This window comes from Stegostoma tigrinum, chromosome 18, assembly GCF_030684315.1.
Source record: "Stegostoma tigrinum isolate sSteTig4 chromosome 18, sSteTig4.hap1, whole genome shotgun sequence".
In the NCBI taxonomy this organism is placed as follows: domain Eukaryota; kingdom Metazoa; phylum Chordata; class Chondrichthyes; order Orectolobiformes; family Stegostomatidae; genus Stegostoma; species Stegostoma tigrinum.
The window spans coordinates 21,694,196-21,716,691 of NC_081371.1; the positions used below are offsets into that span (position 1 = coordinate 21,694,196).

Sequence of the window (22,496 nt, forward strand, 5' to 3'; positions counted from 1 at the left end):
TGTCCATTTTAAATCAGTATTGGAATCAAGAGAAAAGCAGGAAAGTGGAGATGAGAATTATCAGATCAGTTGTGAACTCATTGAATAGTGCAGCAGACTTGATGAGCTAAAAGAGTTTTTGCTTCTGTAATTTCTGGTCTCTACAGTACTAGCATAATGATTACGATGGATAACTAGGATTAGCATTTCCAAGGAATGTGAGGCATATTCAAATGCAGTGTCTCCAAACCTGCAGGCATATTTACAATATAATAAAATGTGAGGCTGGATGAACAGAGCAGGCCAAGCAGCATCTCAGGAGCACAAAAGCTGACGTTTCGGGCCTAGACCCTTCATCAGAGAGGGGGATGGGGAGAGGGAACTGGAATAAATAGGGAGAGAGGGGGAGGCGGATCGAAGATGGAGAGTAAAGAAGATAGGTGGAGAGAGTATAGGTGGGGAGGTAGGGAGGGGATAGGTCAGTCCAGGGAAGACGGACAGGTCAAGGAGGTGGGATGAGGTTAGTAGGTAGATGGGGGTGCGGCTTGGGGTGGGAGGAAGGGATGGGTGAGAGGAAGAACAGGTTAGGGAGCCAGAGACAGGTTGGACTGGTTTTGGGATGCAGTGGGTGGGGGGGAAGAGCTGGGCTGGTTGTGTGGTGCAGTGGGGGGAGGGGACGAACTGGGCTGGTTTAGGGATGCAGTAGGGGAAGGGGAGATTTTGAAACTGGTGAAGTCCACATTGATACCATATGGCTGCAGGGTTCCCAGGCGGAATATGAGTTGCTGTTCCTGCAACCTTCGGGTGGCATCATTGTGGCACTGCAGGAGGCCCATGATGGACATGTCATCTAGAGAATGGGAGGGGGAGTGGAAATGGTTTGCGACTGGGAGGTGCAGTTGTTTGTTGCGAACTGAGCGGAGGTGTTCTGCAAAGCGGTCCCCAAGCCTCCGCTTGGTTTCCCCAATGTAGAGGAAGCCGCACCGGGTACAGTGGATGCAGTATACCACATTGGCAGATGTGCAGGTGAACCTCTGCTTAATGTGGAATGTCATCTTGGGGCCTGGGATAGGGGTGAGGGAGGAGGTGTGGGGACAAGTGTAGCATTTACAATTCTAATTTGTAGTTGCATACTAATTATGTGGTCTGCAGCTTGTGTATTGGAGAGGTCATTCAGTGCATGTGTGTGTGAGAGAGAAAGAGTGTGAAGTTTTCCATGTCCTGTGGAATGTTGGGAGGCCAAGTTATTCATTTTCTGAAATCTGTCCATGACATACAAGTTTTGTCATTAAATGTCGGCTTCCTTTAAGTTGAATGTCACAAAGTGGCACAACTTATAGAGCAACACATCATGACCTGGAAAGTGGACGTTTTCCTAATTGTTTCTTGGCAGCACAGACAAGATGGGCTGAATGGCCTCTTCATACCCAATTTTTTAAAATGCTCCTTTGATGTTGGGCTTTTGGAAAAAGGGGATAACAACAGATGTTTTGGAAGGGAACGGAACAATTTCGAAATTGTGGTAACATTTTCAGTATTAGTTCATAAGCCCTTGAGAAGAAGTTGCTCAGTCAGCAGTTATGTAGGAATGGCATTTTGACAGTAGCAAATGACTTTCACAAGCATAAAAGAAAACAGGTGAAACTGAGAAAATATAAGTTCGGGTCTGGGACAAAAGGGTACCGTATGGAATATTGTGTATAATGTGAAATATGGAATGTACATTGCAAATTTTAATTGGCCCTCTTTCCCAAGAGACATTAAACTGCCTATCCCATTGGATATAGGCAATGGTATGTCCCAGTTTCAAAGAACAGGATTATTATCCCTGGTGATAATATTTATCTTTTAGCAACATCAGTACATAAACAGAGGATGGGTCTCGGTGGATAGCTCTTCGAAAGGTCATTGTGGATTTGTAAACTCAAATGCCTCGCTTCCAGACTGTGGGGATTTTATGGATATGTACCTGGTCATCATGATGTTAACTGTTCGTGAGAGTTTACTGTGCACAAATCCACTGTTGCATTTCAGCCACTTCTAATGACTTACATTTCAGGAAATAGTTCTTTCAGGGATAGCATTCGAGGCAGATATGGCCGTGAAAACTGGTATATATATGCAAGCCTTTCTGTACATCATTTATATCGCAAAATCCTCGCATTATTTGTCCACATAAGGCTGTTCTTCCATAGCCAACTTTTTCTGAAAGCACTAAGCAGTTTTCAGGAACGGGACTATTTGTATCCTTTTTCCACATTAAGCGAACACAGAATCTTTTTTCTATTCTTGTGTTTTTGTGTGCCGACACCTACGGACACAGTTCACAACCGAAACCATTGCTATGTTTACTAAACGTTAGGTACTTCAACTCCCAGAAACCCCGGCCTATTTCCTGTTCTGTAGAGGAAGTGACGTTAGCACGCGGTCAATGGCCCCCTTCCTATTGGCCGAGAGCTGCTCAGGAGATGCCTGACGCTGCGGAGCAACCGAAAACGAAGAGTGATGGAGCCGTGAATGGTGGTGGCTTTTTGCACTTTAAAGGAAGCGCAGTGTGAAGAAAAGTAACGGCCTCCTCTTCGGGTAGGTAATGGAACCCGCCGACCTTGCTGTCTGTTATTTGTAGTCAGCGCAAACGCATTGATGACTCCACTGGGCCGTGGAGATTGACGGAGGCCGGTGCATTGTTGCCGCGGTCAAACGGCCCAGAGAGTGACAGCTGGCTCGGGAAGAGCGAGCCTGAGCCCGGGGAACTGCCACCGGGGAACGGTCGGGCTGGGCGTGCGCCTCTCCCTGACTGTGAATGTATGTGTGTCTTTCTGTGTTTGTGCGCGCTCCTCCGGGCTTGGAGACTTTGCAGAGCGAAGAGGGAGAGAGTTGAGAGTCGCATGCCCATGGGAGGGCAGGCTGAGCAGGTGCTGGTGCTAGGGGAGGGCAACATTGATCCCACTGTAACTCGAGTCGACTGAAGTACAATTCCCATTCCTCCTCCGGGAGATTGGCACCCCGAGGTTTTTATGGAATGAGTGATCGGATTCTCTGGTAGAGAAATCCAGTGGGTGACTTGATCTGACCATTTATTGTTAGGAAGGGCTAGAGCGTTCAAACAAAGCACGTTTCGAGCCTAGCGCCCATAAGAACCTATATGACCATCCTCACTACTAAACCATGGACGCATCTCAACGTGAAAACGAGAGGTTTCAAACCATATGTTAGTGGATTATGAGCCAGTTTTATCCAGCAAACACAATATTGTTTGGTAAATTAGATTTGCCGTGAGTCAGGATGCTCGCAGTAGCGTTTCAAGCTAAAAGAAATAGGAGCAGGAGTAGATGATAGTAGGCTACTCATCAGTTAATATATTAGATTAGATTCCCTACAGTGCGGAAACAGGCTCTTTGGCCCAACAAATCCACACCGCCCCTTGAAGCATCCCACCTCAACCCATCCCCTATAACCCACACACACCTGAACACTACAGGCAATTTAGCATAGCCAATCCACCTAGCCTGCACATCTTTGGACTGTGGGAGGAAACCGGAGCACCGGGAGGAAAGCCACACGGACACGGGGAGAATGTGCAAACTCCACACAGACAGTCACCTGAGGCTGGAATCAAACCCGGGTCCCTGGCGCTGTGAGGCTGTAGTGCTAACCACTGAGCCACTGTGCTGCCCTTTCGTGATTTATAATCTACATTTGCCTATAAGAAACAGGACAAAGGCAGCCTGACCAATTATACCTCTATAATGAACCTTTTGATCAGCAAAATGATGGAAAGACCATTGACAGTACCATCAGTTGACAATTAACTGTTAACTGACACCCAGTGGGTTCCATCAGAGCCACTGAACACCTGACCCCATTACACTCTTGAACCAAAAATGTATAAAAGAGCTGAACTTGAGGTGAACTGAGAGCGATTACCCTTGATTCCGCAGTAAGTTAAACTCTGCCCTGATGTTAGAGATCCTGGAGAAATTCATGCTTGTGGGAATTGGGAAAATTATACACTGGTTGGAGCCATACTTCACAGAAGAATAGGTCGTTTGGTTGTTGGAGGTCAGATATCACAGTCTCAGGATGTAATTGCAGGAGTTCCTCAGAGCATTGTCCTAGGCCTAACCATCTTGAACTGTTTCATCAGAACCTTCCCTACATAACAAGTTCAAAAGTGGGGTGTGCCGTGTTTGTCGTATAAAGTTTAGCATCACTCATGACTACTGAAGTGGCCAAGTCCAAATGAAGCATGACCTGGATGACATTCCTGGTTTTGGCTGACTAGTGGCAAGTACCTTTTGTGCTGTGCAACTGCCAGGCATTGACTGTTTCCAATGACAGGATTCAAAATTTGCCCATAACATTTAATGACATAGCCAACAGTCATACCCCCATCAATATCCTGGGTGTTACCACTGATCAGAAATTGAACTGGACCAGATGTATAAATGCTTTTTAGCTTGTCAATCTCTACAAAACACCAGTTAGGAATGATGGAATATACTTGACTTGATTGGATGAATGTAGATTCAGTAACACTCAGAAGCTTGACAATATGTAAGCCAAAGCAGCCCACTGATTGGCACATCATCTAGATCTTAAATGCTTATTTCCCCCATGACCAGTGGCAATGGTGTTTGCCATCTACACAGCAGTACCTCTCAAAGGTTCCTTCATTAGGACGTACCAAATATCACTACATCCAAGTTTCCATAACAAGACACAAGTGTTCTGGATTGGAAATATATTGTTGCTTCACTGTCACTGGATCAAATAACCTAGTTCCCCCTTCCTAACAGGACTGTTGGAACATCTACATGTCATTGACCAAAGTGGTTTATGTGGCTGATTTTGGTGACCAGCCACTACCTATATTTTGGGGGCAGTTTGAAGACACTGTGAAGGTGTTGCACTGGGCATTGATTCTCATATCATGCCTCTGCTGCAAACACACCAGGTAGAGGCAGTTAAAATTGAGCTCACAGCAGCTGGAATGATGTCAAGGGCAGTCACTTGTACCTCACCTCTAGAATTTTGCTGTTAATGTTCATGATTGGTCAGTGCTGTCATGGGCACAGGAGCTGACCGGTACTGTGGAACCCAACTGAGCATTGGTGAGGAGCACCACTTAATAGTATTGTCAGTGACATCTTCTATTTTGGTGGTGAATAAGCTCATACTGGTGAGGCAGAAATTGGCCAGATTAGATTCGCCCTTTTTTGTATAAAGGGTGTGAGAAATATTTACCAACTTGTCAGATAGAAGCTGGTATCTGTACTGGATCAACTTAGCTAAAAATACAACTGCCTCCAGAATATGGGATTTTACTACCACAGTCTAGTTGTTGTCAGCCTTATAGCTTTTGTTCTATCTACCTTTCTTGATAGCATGTGGAGTGAATCAAATTGGCTGGAGATGACATCTGTAAAAGAACAGAGATGGAGCATCCACTTTGTGGTTGTCTGTCTTTTGGATGCTCAAGCTGGGCCCTGCCATTGTTCAGGTTTGAGACACTTTATCCTACTGGTTGTTTAATTCTCCATGATCAAATATGGCAATGCCGTAGGATTTTGTTAGCTCTTTCTGTTGCATTGAGCTTCTGATGTCAAGCTAGAACCCATCCAATTTGTATAGGATGCATCTTGTATTGATGAAGGAAACTAGAGTGGAGATTGCTTAAGATTTGATCACATGGATCTAAGTACATTGGAGGTGGTTCAGAGAAGATTTACTGGGTTGATACCTGCAACGGTTGGTTGTTTTATGAGGAAAGATTGAACAGTTGATCTTGTTTTTATGAGAGTTTGGAAGAGAGAGAGTGATTTGACTAAAGTTTGTGAGACCCTGAATAGTTGTGGCAAGGTGGATGTGGAATGGATGCTTCCTTTTGTGGATGGGTACTGCTTTAAAGATGCTTTAACAGATGGTACTGCTTTAAAGTTAGAGGATTGCCCTATTGGAGAGAGATGAAGGGTTTTATTTGAAAAAGTTGTGCACTTGGAAACTCTGTCTCAGAAGGTTGGGGGGGTCATTGAATATTTTTAACGTAGTGGCAGATAGATGTTTTTTGGGCAAAAGAGTCAAAATATCAGCTACAGACAGTATTGTCGAATTTGGAATGCAGACAATTTGCAATGATCTTATTAAATAGTAGAGCAGCCATAAAAAGCTTCTAAGTCATATGTTCGTGTGTTCCTTCTTGAATTTTGAAATTGTATCAGAGTACGAGAAGTTTGTAAAAGTTCCTCCAAAAAGGAGGGATAAACCTGATAACGACAAACCAATTAATCTGACTTCAGTGATAGCAAAACTACTATAGAGTAAGAGTGTTAAAAGAATGCTCAATTTTCCAATCTGGATCTCATTGGGAACAGAAGGGACAATTTCCTGCTCCTAAGATGCAACGATAGTGGATTCGCCAACTTTAGGTACATTTAAGTCGTCATTGGACAAGCATATGGACGTACATGGAATAGTGTAGGTTAGATGGGCTTCAGATCGGTATGACAGGTTGGCACAATATCGAGGGCCGAAGGGCCTGTACTGTGCTGTTATGTTCTATGTTCTGTGTTCTATAATTGGATCTGCTTAGACACCACTCCACCCCACATTAAGCAACCTGCTAACAGATGTTGACACAGTGCAGACATGGCCACTTAAACAAGATTATGGGTTGCCCAACACAAGCAAACTATAACCACTCCCATGTGACTCACTGGTCACAAAGATAACAGAAAAGGGGAAGGAAATTAGTAGGGTCGCGTTGTGGAGTTAGGAGAAAAGGAAAATGCAATCCAGACTTAAATGGGATTAGAGATAATAGGAACTGCAGATGTTGGACAATCTGAGATAACAATGTGTACAGCTGGACGAACACAGCAGGCCAAGCAGCATCTTAGGAGCAGGAAATAACATTGAGGGTGGATCCAAAGTAATGGTATTGTTATAGATCACTGAGAGTCCAAGTTGTTGTGGCAGTGTGCATTTGCAAAACATGGTATCCACAACTGCATGCCCCAAAAAATCTGTTTGTATTATAATAAGGAAATGCAAAGTTAGCAGCTTTTCAGCTTACTTTAAAACTTTTAAATCTATTGGCTTTCACTCACCACTTTTCTACAATTACATCCATTTCTAGTTGCCTAGAAGTGTTTGTATGTTGCCACAGGTCCTGAAAAATGGTATAATTTTCCATTGGCTCGCACCGCAGTGTCTTTGTTCTGCCCCTACAAGATGTACGTAATGGTCTGAAAACTTTTCTGCCAAGGAACTATCACCTTTGGTTACTTCCATTCCTTGAATCTATGAATCCCTTCAGATTGGTTGAAAAATTTGAGGTTTGCACATAGATGTCAGTGTAATACTTAAGGGCATAGTTAGTAATTTTATTCTTATAATTGTGCTCAAAATTAGTTTTATAGTTTAAGATAAATGTTTAATCTTTTCTGAGAAGCTTATTCCATTATGTTCAATTATGCTATGATCAGTGACTACTATTTTTGAGAGAATATAAAACAGATGGCTTGCTTAGATTGGTTGTATGATAAAAATATAGAATGATGTTGAGTGCAGAAGGCCATTCAACCTATTATGTATGTGATTCGCGAAAACTAACAATCCAACCCTTTCACCTTCCCATTCTACAAATGATGGCACCTCAAGTGCATCTCCAAGTGTCTTTTCAATATAATGTGATTTCTGTCTCTACAGTGACTACATTTTATTTCCAGTAGGAAGTTGATTTGAGAGCAGTAAGAACTCAGACCTGTAGTCTGAATGATCATTCTATCACTAGAAGATAAAATAACTGCAATTCTATGCACCCATCTTTTATTGTTCTCATGAAATAGCGTTGACTACACAAGTCAAGTAGGTTGAATCGCCTGATAGACAGTAAAGTGAATTATTTTTCAGAAACTTGTCTTTTAAAATGTGATTAGCTTCATCGATCAACCTTCTAGTCTGTAATGATAATGTAGACAAGCAATTTAACATTGTACAATGAACTACCAAACTAAATGAAACAACCTAAATCCTTGTACTTGGGCATGTTGAATTTGTCCGTTTCAATTTTGCAGGTAGTCAGTATTTATTTCTTCTGGGTGTAATTTAATGTGTCTCATTTTCTGAAAGTTTAACTTGTGAAAAGTTAATAGAATTTAATATCTCAATTGATTAGGTCTTAGATATATATTAGAAACCAAATAACATGCAGACTTCAGACTTTTAACCAATCTTACTCACTGCGTTGTCTATTTTATGTTGCTGTTAGGAAGTACTGAATCTAGACCACCAGGTAAGGAATTATTTGGTAATGGCTTTGCTAACATTAGAAGATGTAAAATCCTGTTCTGACATTTTGTGCAGAGGCTGTCTTGTATGCGATTGGATTACTGACATTAACAAAACAAGTGTATTTATATAATAACTTTTCAGTGTAGTGGCATGTCCCAAAGTGTTTCACAGGAATGGTGATACAGAATAAAATTGACATATGAGATAATAGGACAGATGACCAAAAGTGTGGGCAAACAATTAAGTTTTAAGGAGCACTTTGGGGAAAAAAGGAAAGAGAGACCCAATAGTTTAAGAAGGGTAACCCAAGATAACAAAGTGTGGAGCTGGATGAACACAGCAGGCCAAGCAGCATCTCAGGAGTACAAAAGCTGACGTTTCGAGCCTAGACCCTATGATGAAGGGTCCAGGCCCGAAACATCAGCTTTTGTGCTCCTGAGATGCTGCTTGGCCTGCTGTGTTCATCCAGCTCCACACTTTGTTATCTTGGATGCTCTAGCATCTGCAGTTCCCATTATCACTGAGTTTTGAGAAGGGTGCTTGAGTTTAGAACCTTGGGCACCTGAGACATAGTCGCTAATGGAGCTTTTAAAATCTGAGGTACTTGAGAAGTTGAATCAGGGGAGAAGAGATGCCTTAATGGTTGTTGGAGGTTACAATCACCGGAAAAAAGATGAGGTCATCGAAGTATTTGAAAATAAAGATGGGAAATTTAAAATTCAGGCATTGCTTGTCTGTGAACCATATATATTAACATAGGCAAAGATGATGGTTGATTGAGAGAAAGTTCCAGTTAGGATACAGATTGCAATGTTTTAGATGCCTCCTGCTGTATGGAGGCTGGAACGTGGGATGCTGGCTCAAAGTATAAGATTCATAACGTTCAAATGTAGCGAAGGCATGGATGAACAATGTTCAGAATGAGGAAAGTGTGGGGTTAGGCAGGGAGGAAAAAAAAGTGGCAATACTTGCTGATGTGAATAATAAAATGTGAGGACCGCTTTGCAGAACACCTCCGCTCGGTTCGCAATAAACAACTGCACCTCCCAGTCGTGAACCATTCCCAATCCCCCTCCCATTCTTTCGATGACATGTCCATCATGGGCCTCCTGCAGTGCCACAATGATGCCACCCGAAGGTTGCAGGAACAGCAACTCCTATTCCGCTTGGGAACCCCGCAGCCCAATGGTATCAATGTGGACTTCACCAGCTTCAAAATCTCCCCTTCCCCCACTGCATCCCAAAACCAACCCAGTTCGTGCCCTCCCCCCACTGCACCACACAACCAGCCCAGCTCTTCCGCTCCACCCACTACATCCCAAAACTAGTCCAGCCTGTCTCTGCCTCCCTAATCTGTTCTTCCTCTCACCCATCCCTTCCTCCCACCCCAAGCCGTACCTCCATCTCCTACCTACTAACCTCATCCCACCTCCTTGACCTGTCCGTCTTCCCTGGACTGACCTATCCCCTCCCTACCTCCCCACCTATGCTCTCCTCTCCATCTATCTTCTTTTCTCTCTATCTTCGGTCTGCCTCCCCCTCTCTCCCTATTTATTCCAGAACCCTCTCCCCATCCCCCTCTCTGATGAAGGGTCTAGGCCCGAAACGTCAGCTTTTGTGCTCCTGAGATGCTGCTGGGCCTGCTGTGTTCATCCAGCCTCACATTTTATTATCTTGGATTCTCCAGCATCTGCAGTTCTCATTATCACCTACTGATGTGAATGTTGGATCAGAAGCTCATCCTGGTACTCAACAGGATATCACATTTGCAAATAGTGTTATTCAACCCGAACAGTCAAGGAGGGAGATGGAGTTGGTGATTAGGGAATGGATTAGGTGGTAGGGATGGAGGAAAATGACATCTGTGTTCCCAGGGTTTAACCGGATGAAATTTCTGCTTAGCCCATATTAGATGTTGGGCAAGGTTGTAGACTTGCTCGCCAAGCTGGCTTGTTCTTATTCAGATGTTTTGTCAGCATGCTAGATGACATCATCAGTGGAGCTTCTGATGAAGCCAAGCCAAACATAAACACGCACAGGAAAATTCCTAGAGGCGTGGTTCTCCACCCGTAATGCAAATCAATTAACATATAGAATTGGGCTGCACATACAATCCTATACAGATCAAAACCGGAAATGTCACTATTCACCATAACGGACCAGACAATGTAAGTTCCAAGTGGAGTGGAATAACATCACTTCATTGGAAGCTCCACTTATGATGTCACCTAGCGTGGTGGCAAAACATCTGAATGAGAACAAGCCAGTCAACAGCCTCACCCACAACCTGCTGTACAGATCTTCGCCAAAACTTTAAATGTTGAGCGAATCCTGTGACAATTTAGGGACAGTGGAGAAGTGAGAAAAGCTGGATGTGATGTCGAAATGTTGACTTCATCTATACGGAACTGTATCTTTTTGGATGCTGTTGCTGAGGGGCATCAAGAAGGAGGAAAAATAGGAGGAAGCTAAAGATAGATATTTGTGTCAGCAGAAGTACTTGCACAGAAGCAGGAAGGGAAGCCATTGCAGGTGATTATTAAGGACCAGACCAGACCAGACCCCCTCAAAATATTTTAAGAACGTAGCCTAGAACCTAGCTTTTTCTAATTTTGAGAGATGTAAAGTGCAAGTTCCAGTTGTGATGCAACTGGTCAAACCACTCAATGTGAGGCAAAACACAATTTATTTAAACACTACAGTTAAATACAGACAAAATAAAGAGGAATTTAGAATAATTTGGATATTGGAAAACTTAACCAAATAATGGGTTCAGTAACTATTACTAATTGACTTTCACTCTAGTAACATCCCATAAACATACCCCTTGGCAAAAAGGTGAATTCAGACACAGGTTCTCCCAGGAGGAAACAATTTCAGGAGTGATTTCAGGGAATGTAGCAGCTAGGAATCATTTTTCTGAAGCTCCAACTGTTCTGGAACCTGAATAGCTTCTGACTGTTACAGCTAAAAACAAAACTAGAAAGTTTGATCTGTGAGAACATGCCACTCCCCTTCCATTATTGTTACTGTTTTAAACAAACCCTAAAGGTAATTTCTGTTGACTTAGGCCGACTCCTGTAGGCACTTTGATACCTCTGCCTTTACAGCTTGTCTCCAAAAAAATCCTGGGATGAAATGACACTTGAAACATTGCCTCCCCCCCACCGTTTTAAAAATGAGCCATCAGTATACAAAGATGGCTTTGTTTTGATGCCCTTGTGTTACTCTATTAATACACTACAGTGCATTATATTGATTCTAAGCATTCAAATACTCAATACTATGTTCTGTTTCAGTCCGTTTACCTCTGTCACCGAATGCCTCTGTCTTCATAAGTTGTGATACCGTGTCAGTAGTTACATTTTCTCGTCTTGCCACGTGTATCGTTTTCAAATTGAATGGCTGCAATAATAATTTTGGGTGGCATGGTGGCTCAGTGGTTAGCACTGCAGCCTCACAGCGCCAGGGACCCAGGTTCGATTCCAGCCTCGGGTGACTGTCTGTGTGGGCTTTGCACATTCTCCCCGTGTCTGCGTGGGTTTCCTCCGGGTGCTCCGGTTTCCTCCCACAGTCCAAAGATGTGCAGGCTAGGTGGATCGGCCATGCGAAATTGCCCATAGTGTTCGGGGTGTGTGGGTTATAGGGGGTGGGTCTGGGTGGGATGCTTCAAGGGGCAATGTGGACTTGTTGGGCCGAAGGGCCTGTTTCCACACTGTAGGGAATCTAATCCAAAAATATTTCAGCTAAACAGTCTGGAATTCTTGTCCTTAAATTTCCCCAGAAACTTTAATGGGTTTTGATCAGTATATACAATGGTGTCAGATGCATTAACTGCAATATAAATGATGAAATGTAACACCAGCACCAAGCTCAAGGTCTCCTTTTCAATCGTGGGATATTTCTGTTGATGAGTACTCAATTCTCTGGGAAAAATACCTAGTAAGTTTCTCTATCTTGCCGTCATTGTCTTGTAAGAGTACACCACCAACATCAACATCACTCACATTGATAGCCACCTTGAATGGCTTTGCATAATTAGGTGTGGCTAACACAGCTTTCAGCCTGTCAAATGTCATCTGACGGTCCACCATCCACTGAAATTTTCTGCACTTGCATCAGTCAGTGGAGCAACCACACAGCTAAAATTTTGTATGAGCTTCCGATAAGACCCACGCAATCCCAGGAATCGTAGTACAGCTATCTTCTTCAATAGTATGCGAAACTCCCCAATAACCTTTGTTTTCACACTCTGTGGGAGACATCTGTCCATGTCTGATAACATGACTCAGGAATGTGACCTGGGTTTTTGTGAATTCAGTCTTAGCCAGGTTTATCATCAAGCCTGCCTCCTGAAGTTGATTTGAGTAATTCCAATAAATGCAGCAAATGTTCCTTCCATGTGTGACTAAAAGTCACCAGGTTGTTGATGTACACCATGCAATTGGGTAATCCAGAAATGACTTTATTGGTTAGTCCCAAAAATGTGGCTGGTGCATTTTTCATACCAATTGTCATGACTTTAATTGGTATAGTCCATTCGGTGTCATGTAAACCAAAATTGTCTTCATTCTTTCGAATAAAAGTATCTGCCAGTATCCTCTAAGTCCAATTTAGAAATATCAGTTGCTTATCTCGCCTTCTCATTACAGTCTTCCAAATGTGGAATAGGGTATGAATCAGACTTTGTGACTGCATTGATTTTGTAATAATCCACACAGAATTGTTGGGTACCAGAGACGATAGGATCTGCAGATGCTGGAGAATCCGAGATAACAAGGTGTAGAGCTGGATGAACACTGCAGGCCAAGCAGCATCTTAGGAGCAGGAAAGCTGACGCTTTGGAAGGGTCTAGGCCCGAAGCGTCAGCTTTCCTGCTCCTAAGATGCTGCTTGACCTGCTGTGTTCACCCAGCTCTACACCTTGTTATCTCTGGGTACCATCTAGTTTTGGTACCGTTACTGTGGGTGAGCTCCTGTCACTGCAGATCACTTTGATTATGTTGTCTTGAAGCATGCATTCAATCTGTTTTTGAACCTGTGCCAACTTTAGAAGGTTAAGTCTATAAGGATGTTGCTGAATTGGAACAGCATTTCCTATATCTACATCATGAAATATTAGATTAATACTTCCCATCTTATTTCCACATATCTCCCCGTGCAATAGTAATAACTATTTCAGGTCATTTCAATTTTCCTCTGGAAGGTAACTCAATTTATTCCAATGTTTGAGACCTACCTTGTTGTATGGTTTAATTTGAAGAATGTCCAATTCAGAATCCTCTAAATTTGGTTCTTCACTATGTATTGTCACCAGTAACACATTCTCCTTTTGCTTTCCTTCTCCGTCAAAATATCTATTGAACATATTTAATTCCATGAGACATAGGAGCAGAAATTAGGCCATTCGGCCCATTGATTCTGCTCCACCATTCAATCATGGTTGATAAGTTCCTCAACCCCGTTCTCCCGCTTTCTCTCTATAACCCTTGATCCCCTTGACAATCAAGAACTGATGTATCTCACTCTTAAATATATTCAATGACCTGGCCTCCATGGCCTTCTGTGGCAGTGAATTTCATAGATTCACCACTCTCTGGCTGAAGAAGTTTCTCCTTATTTCTGTTCTAATCGGTCTTGCCTTTACTCTTAGGCTATACCCTCGGGTGCTAGTCTCTCCTACCAATGACAACATCTTCCCAACATCCGCTTTGTCCAGGCCATTCGGTATTCTGTAAGTTTCAATTAGGTCTCCCTAATCCTTCTAAACTCCAATGAGGAGAGTCCCAGAGCCCTCAAATGTTCCTCATATGTTAAGCTTTTCATTCCTGGGACCGTTCTCATGAACCTCCTCTGAACCCGCTCCAGGGCCAGTACATCCTACCTGAGATATGGACCACAAAACTGCACACTGTGCTCCAAATGTGCCTGACTACAGCCATATAAAGCCTCAGTAGTACATCCCTGCTTTTATATTCAAGTCCTCTCAAAATAAATGCCAATGTTGCATTTGCCTTCTTGACTACTGACTCAACCTGCAAGTTTACCTCGAGAGAATCCTGGACCAGAACTCCCAAGTCTCTTTGCACTTCAGACTTTTGAATTTTCTCCCCATTTAGGAAATAGTCCATTTTTTAATTCTTCTTATCAAAGTGCATGACCTCACACTTCCTCTCATTGAACCCATCTGCCACATCTTTGCCCACTCTCCTAACCTGTCCAAATCCTTCTGCAGCCTCCCCACTTCCTCAATACTACCTGTCCCCCTACCTATCTTTGTATTGTCTGCAAACATAGCCAGAATGCCCACAGTTCCTTCATCTAGATCATTAATGTATAAAGTGAAAAGTTGCGGTCCCAACCCTGACCCTTGCGGAAGACTACTTGTTACTGGCTGCCATCCTGAGAAAGACCCTTTTATCCCCGCTTTCTGCCAGACAGCCAATCTTCTGTCCATGCTAGCACCTTGCCTGTAACACCATGGGCCCTTATCTTACTCAGCAGCCTCCTGTGTGGCACCTTGTCAAGGGCCTTCTTGAAGTCCAGGTAGATAACATCCATTGGCTCTCCTTGGTCTGCCCTGTTTGTTATTTCCTCAAAGAATTCTAGCAGATTTGTCAGGCATGACCTCCCCTTGATGAAATCATGTTTAATTTTTTACCGTACACTACCAAATATTCAGAAATGGACAATGGGCAATTTACAATGGACTCCCAAATCTTACCCATGACTGAGGTTAGGTTAATCAGCCTGTTATTTTCTGTCTTTTGCCTTACTCCCTTTTTAAACGGGTGTCATGTTAGTGAATTTCCATCCATGTTGGAACCCTCCCTGACTAGCGATTCCTGCAAGATCACCACTAATGCTACCATAACTATCTCCTTTAGTATTAGGGGTGTAGTCTGTCTGGTCCAGGTGATTTATCCACCTTTTCCAAGGTGATGGGCACCATACTCAGCTCTGCCACCTGACTCTCTTGAATTTTCGGGAGATTACTCGTGGGATTACACTGTGAAGACTGATGTGGGGTAATTACTCAGTTCCTCGGCCATTTCCTTGTTCCCCACTACTATCTCTCCACTGTCATTTTCCTGTAGTCCAATGTCCACTTTAAATATCTAAAGAAACTCTTACAGTCTTCATTTATATTCCTGGCTAGCATACCCTCATATTTAATCTTCTGCCTCCTTATTTCGTTTTTTGTTGCCCGGTGTTGGTCTTTGTAAGTTTCCCAATCCGCTGGTTTCCACATTCTATGCTTTCTTTCTTGCTTTTATGCCATTTCTGACTTCCTTAGTCAGCCATGGTTGCCTCACCCTCCCTGTACCCTGCTGCGTTTTCCTCGGGATGAATTTTTGTTGTGTCTCCTGAATGACTCCCAGAAACTCCTGCCATTGCTGTTCCACTGTCTTTCCTGCTAGGCTCTTCTTCAATTCTGCCCAGCTCCTCCCTCATTTCTTTATCGTCACCTTTATACAGCTGTAATACAGTTACCTCTGATTCTATCTTTTCCCTCTCAAATTGCAGAATAAATTCCATCATCTTATGATCATTACCTCCTAAGGGTTTCTTTACCTTAAGCTCCCTTATCAAGTCTGCCTCGTTGCACAAATCTAAATACAGTATTGCCTGTTCCGTTGTGGGCTCCACCACGAGCTGTTCCATAAAGCTATCTCGTAGACATTCCACAAACTCCTTTACTTGCAATCCACTACCAACATGATTTTCCAGTCCATCTGCATATTGAAATCCATCATGATCACTGTGACTTTGTCTTTCTTACACACCTTTTCTATCTTCTAGTGTATCTTGCACCCCAGCTCTTGGCTATGTTTTGAGGCCTGTACACAACTCCAACTATGTTTTTTTTTACCTTTTGCAATTCCTCAATTCTACCCACACAGATTCTACATCATCTGACCTTACTTTGTTTCTTCCTATTGACTTAATTTCATTTCTTACTAATAAGACAACCCCAACCCCTTGGCCCACCTGCCAATCTTTTTGATAGGATGTATATCCTTGGATATTCAGCTCCCAATCCTGATCCCCTTGCAGCCACGTCTCTGTGATGCCCACCATGTCATACCTGCTAATTTCCATCTGCACCACAAGCTCATTTACCTTATTCCTTATACTGCATGCATTCAGATATAACACCTTCGGTCCTGTATTAACCCTCCCTCTTTTCGTTGTCATTCGTTTTTCCAGTGTTTGATTGCTAGCCCTTCCCAAATACACTGTCCTATTTGTGTCTGTGCTGAAGACTTTAATAACCTCTGCTGGGTTCTCCTTCCCTGTCATTTCCTTCATAGTTTTCCACGTAGTTGAATTGCTTTGTTTCCCACTGGAGCAAGTTTCACCATTCCCTTCTGTCCTGCTCCCTCATTTTTTAGTTTAAAGCCCTGTTGACCAGCCTATTTACCCTTTTTGCTAGAACATTGGTCTCAGCTCGATTCAGGTGGAGACTGTCCCAACGATACAGATCCCTCCTACTCCAGTACTGATGTCAGTGCCTCATGAAAAGGAACCCCTCTTTCCCACACCACTCTTTTAGCCACGTGTTTACTTCCCTTATTCTCATGTCCCTGTGCCAGTTAACATGTGGCTCAGGCAGTAATCAGGAGATTATAACCCTTGAGGGCCTGTTCTTTAATTTGGTTCCTAGCTCCTGATAATCTCTGAACAGCCCTCTTTCCTAGTCTTGCCAATGTTGTTTGTTGTGGCGTGGAATACAACAACTGGATCCTTCCCCCTCTTGCTCCAATATCCTTTCAAGCCAGTCAGAGATATCCCTTACCCTGGCACTGGGCAGGCAACACACCATGCGAGACTTGCGACCCTGCTTACAAAGGATACTATCTGTCTGCCTAAATATAGAATCCCCTATAACTACCACTTGTCTTTTTGCTCCCCCTTCTTGAATGGCCTCCCATACCACAGTGCAGTGGTCAGTTGGCTCATCTTCCCTGCAGTCCTTTTCCTCATCACACAGGGAGCAAGTACCTCATACCTGTTGGGCAAGGTTAAGAGCTGAGGCTCCTCTGCAGGATCCATCTACCTGCCTCGTCTACAGTCACACCCTGTTGTCCCTAACCATTGACCAAATTTGAAATACTTAATCTACCAGGTGTGACTGCCTCCTGAAATAGTGTCCAGGTACTTCTCCCCCTCCCGGATGTACTGCAGTGTTTGAAGCTCTGATTTCAGCTCATTAACTCTGAGCTGAAGTTCCTCGAGCAACCAACACTTGCAGTTCGCAATGGGATCAGCCAACTCCCACATCATACAGCTATAATACATGCCTTGTCCAGCCATTTCTACTAGTTAATTACTTTATTAATTTATATAATTTATTATAATGAGTTAATTAATTTTTTGATACTTCTTTCCTGGGTTCTTTTTCAAATTTAGTGCGTGTTTCCTACCAGCCAATCAGGCTACAGCCTCCCTGCGATGTTACTCAAGTTTTTTTTGCAGCTAGTGCCACGCTCTTGTACTCTAATACTCAGCTCTGCTCTACTTACCCAGCAGTCCCCTATCTCTCTCTTGACTCCCGCTGTTGAACAAGGAAGGCTGCAGTCTCGCGAGGTAAATCTTCTAAACTGAAGGCTTACCTTCTTGGCAGCCCTCGCGCTCTCTCCCGACTCCCGTCACTGAATAGTGAAGGCCACAATCCCATGAGGTAAGTCTTTTAAACTGAAGGCTTGCCTTTCCAGCTGCCTTCGTGCTGTCTCCTGACTCCTGTCGCTGCACAAGGAATTTATGTGACACACCAAGATTTCTTTCTATCTGGTATTCTTATCAGTTAATACACCTCACTCAATCTTCTTTCATTTTGATAAGGCCCATTAAACCTTGCTTTTAAAGGTTCACCTATCACTGGAAGTAACACTAACACTTTATCTCCATTAGCAAAATTGTACATTTTTGATTTTTTTTTGTCTGCTTCCTGTTCGTCGTGTGCTGTTGTAATTCGGTTACTTGCTTTGAACTGAAAATATCCACTTTGTCCTCTACCTGTTCTTGTTGTTTTTCTCAACCATTTGATCAAATATGGTCTGTGATAATTGTACTTCAACTTCTTTATTCTTTGATGTCTCTTCCTGTTTCAACTTGGCTTTGTGACCTTGTTACCATACAGTCAGGAAGAATCCCAGGATATACTTTCTGTTGCCTGATTTTCCACTGGTCTTTCAACCACAGTAAGCAGCACTCCTACCTGTGATGCAGCTACATCATTATCAAGGACAAATTTGATTCCTCAAGCCGAGTGTTCCTCCAGCACTCTGACCACCACTTCTCCACTTTTCACTGGACACTCCAACCTCACTTTGCATAATAGAGCACTTCTTGTCTCACCATGAATTCCACGTATTAGCACATTTTTTGGTGATAGTCCTTCTAAATGACATATCTCCTCTTTCTCAACGTTAGAGATTGACATGCTGCCGTATTTGTTAAAACTAATTGCTCCTCCTGGTATACGCGAGTAAACATTACATTTGCAAATAAATGGTTTAAGAAGATCTGGTGCTTTCTTCTCAACCAGGCTCTGACCAGGTTCTGGTGCAGCTTTTTTAGCCTCCTCTGTGCTTTCCTTTACCACTTGAACAAAATTCACTGACTTGTTTTATTACATCTGTTTTCAGTGCTTTTTCTAAACCACCAACACTGTGACTTTATGTGACCTGCTTTATTGCAATGAAAATACCTGAGTATTTTTGTTTCTCTTTCCCCTTCATGAGTTTTCTTTTTACCTGTGGTAAACTATCTTTATTATCTTCAATGAGATCTACCTTTCCCCTACCACCCGAGGATTTCTGTTTTCCCTCGTTTCTATCCCTCGCAGATTGAAATTGATGTTGGAAGCCAAACTTTGATTTATGAACCAACTGACAGTCATCAACTATTTCAGCTGCTAATCTTGCAGTTTGAACTCTCTGCTGTTCCACATGAGTTCTCACAGTTTCAGGAAGGAAATTATTGAGCTCCTCCAAAGTAATTGTCTCTCTAAGAGCATCATATGATTGATCTATTTTTAATGCTCTCTCATGCATCTATCAAAGTTACTTTGTTTGATCCTTTCAGACTCGTTGTACATCTGACCAGGGTCCCCCCTTAGACTCCTGAAACATTGTAGGCTTCTGGCACTAACTCAAATGCCCTTAGGAATGCTTTCTTCACCACCTCATATTCCCCAGATAACTCCTCTGATAGGAATGCAAATACTTCCCCTATCTAATGACCAACTTTGTTTGGATCAACAAAACCCGCACGGTAAACATCTTTTTTTATTTGGTTAGCTCCTTTCTCAAATGAAATGAAAAAGACTTATACAAGGTTCTTGTCAAATTTAGGCAATGTTTGAATATGTCTAAACAGGTCCCAACTCTATGGCTACAATGGGTTTGATTGTAATCATTCCCCCTCACTAAGCCTATCTTCTCCCTTCACCTCCATTCTTTTTAAATTGACTTTCCTGTCTAACTGCCAACTTCTGAAGCTCTGAAACTGTCTTTTGCTTTCCTTCTCTCTGTTTCTCCCTTTCATCTGCGAGGATCATCTTTCCTTTTTTTTTGTTCTACCAGGGCTATTCTTTCCTTTTTACATTCCTCTGCTTTTAGTTGTAATTCACACTGTTTCGGTTATTTTTCATGTTCAAGTTGCTTCATCTGCAGTTGAATTCTAGCCATTTCCAGTGAATTAAATGCCAAGCTATTGCTGTAAACACCTCCCCTTTTTTCACAGACAAAGGCAACCCCAACTCCAGTTTATTTGGCAATTGAACAGATCTGCCTTGCTCACTTTTTTTGTAAAACCCTTGGGGTAATTTCTTCCTCGCCAGAAAACTCTTAGTGATTGAAACAGCCATTACTACATGAAGCACACCCTGTTTAAACCAACCGAGTTCAACATCAGAAACGAAAAACTCTTAACGCCTACCAGTCACTGCCTTTGAGTCCAACAACGCGAAACCTAAATTGGAATTATAGAATCATATCCTGTTGAGCCCCCAATTTGTTATGGACCAGACCAGAACCCCTCAAAATATTTTAAGAAGGTAGCCTAGAACCTAGCTTTTTCTAATTTTAAGGGTAGATGTGGTACCACTGGTCAAACCACTCGATGTTAAGCAAACTGCAATTTATTTAAACACTCTATTTAAAATACAACCAAAAGAAAGAGGAATTTAGAATAACTTAACCAAATAATAGATACAGCACTAATTAATTGTTCCAAAAGTGGCATCCCACAAACACGCCCCTTGGCAAAATGGTAAATTCAGGCACAGATTCTTACAGGCAGTTCTGCAATCCAGGAGGAAACATCAAGAGAGATTTCAAAGAATGTAGCAGTTAGGCATAATACATCTGAAGCTCCAACTGTTCTGGGACCCAAACTGCTTCTGACCGCTACAGCTAACAGCACCTAGAAAGCTTGATCAGAGAACTGGCCACTCCCTTTCCATTACTGCAATTGTTTTTTAAAAAAATGTAAAGGCCTTCACTCATTGACTTAGGCCATCTCCCATGGCCACTTTGGTACCTCTGCCTTTACAACTTCTCTTCAAATAAAAACCCAGGACAAAATAACCTTTTTAAAGTCACAGAGCCCTCATATTATTTGGTAAGTGCTGGATAGACAAGAAGGGGGCAAACCCACACTTGATGACATGCCAATTGGCAGAATCTGTTGTGAAGATGTATCGTGTATTGTGTATAAATTGTTACATAACAATGCAGCAGGACTGAAATTTTGTATATCATACAGACACAATTTGTTATTTTCAAATTAGATTTATAATCTGATGACCATGGAGTCATGCACTGCTTCACTCTCAGAGCTTTAATGTGTATTTACCTAATTGCAGAAGGTGAAAGTGTCTGCATACGGTAGCAAAAAAGTATTTCTGCGGTGAACATGCTGTTGTCTAAACTAGTTACATGAAGCCCTTTTTTTGGACAAGCATCCTGTTGTCTCGAAGAAATCTTTTGACTCCTCCTGGGCACTATATTGGAATCTCTTGTCTTAGAAATCTTAGACTTGTACAAGCTCCTGTCACTCCTTCCTTTTAAATTCCTGACTCTGTTTAAAATGGAAACACTAACCAAATTCGTATATAAACAGTTTCAATGGCATCTCTTTGTTAAAGGCTTCTGTTGTAGTGTGTTACATACCAGCAGGGCATATGATCTGGATAACAAGACTGATCAAACAGGAGTTCTAATGAAGGGTCCCACTTCAAGTATTTAACATATCCATTTTTGTTTCAGATACTGAGGGATGTATTCTCCATTTTTGACTTCTATTTGAATTAACATTAATGTTAATTTTGGAATTTCCAGATGCTTACTTTAATAAAATGTATTTATGTATTATTTGGAAACATTACTTTAACCGTCGATATTTAAAGCTCTGTTGATACAGATGAAATCCTGTGTATTAAATAGTTGTTTTATTTAGATGTTCTTCTTCTTCATCTGTTTGCTGTGTAATTTTGTGAATTTTTTCTAGGATTGTCCATGTCAGATCCATTTGCATTTTTGTAACTTTTTGATCAGCTCTACTTTTAGCAACAGAGCTGCAAAGTTTTTACTTTGGAACAGCGAACAGTTGAAGTTAATAAGTCCACACTGCAGAGGAGGGAATAGGTTTGCAATTTTGGTACTTCTTACAATAGGCAACACAAAAGTCGGAGTCAGACAGTGGTGGTGGAGGGTTGCTTTTCTGACTGGAGACCTGTGACCAGTGGCCTGCCACGACAATCACTGCTTTTCGTCATTTATACAAATGATTTGGATGTGAACGTGGCAGATATGATTAGTAAGTTTGTAAATGACACTAAAATCAGTGGTATAGTGGACAGTGACGAAGGTTACCTCAGAGTACGATGCGAACTTGATCAGATGGGTGGGTGTGCTGAGGAGTGGCAGATGGAGTTTTATTTCGATCAATGTGAGGTGCCGCATTTTGGAAATGCAAATCAGGGCAGGACTTACTTCATTATAAGGTTCTAGGTGGTCTTGTTGAACAAAGATACCTTGGAGTGTAGGTTCATAGTTCTTTGAAAGAGAAGTCACAGGTAGATAGGATAGTGAAGAAGGTATTTGATATGCTTGCCTTTATTGGGCAGTGCATTGAGTATAAGAGTTGGTAAGTCATGTTGAGGCTGTACAGGATGTTGGTTAGGCCACTTTTGAAATACTGTGTGCAATCCTG

General features: G+C 42.4%; 1 protein-coding gene across 3 annotated transcripts in view; it reads left to right on the forward strand.

Moving 5' to 3' along the window:
- The first annotated feature begins 2,424 nt into the window (after positions 1-2,424).
- LOC125461034 (adiponectin receptor protein 2) overlaps positions 2,425-22,496 on the forward strand; it is a 72,174-nt gene continuing 52,102 nt past the window's right edge. For 2 of the 3 annotated variants that reach the window (XM_048549339.2, XM_048549341.2), the window contains exon 1: positions 2,425-2,562. The gene's annotated coding sequence lies outside the window, so the exon portion shown is untranslated. Of the gene's footprint in view, positions 2,563-5,366; positions 5,483-22,496 lie in introns of all 3 variants that reach the window. The other variant, XM_048549340.2, reaches the window with a different exon arrangement.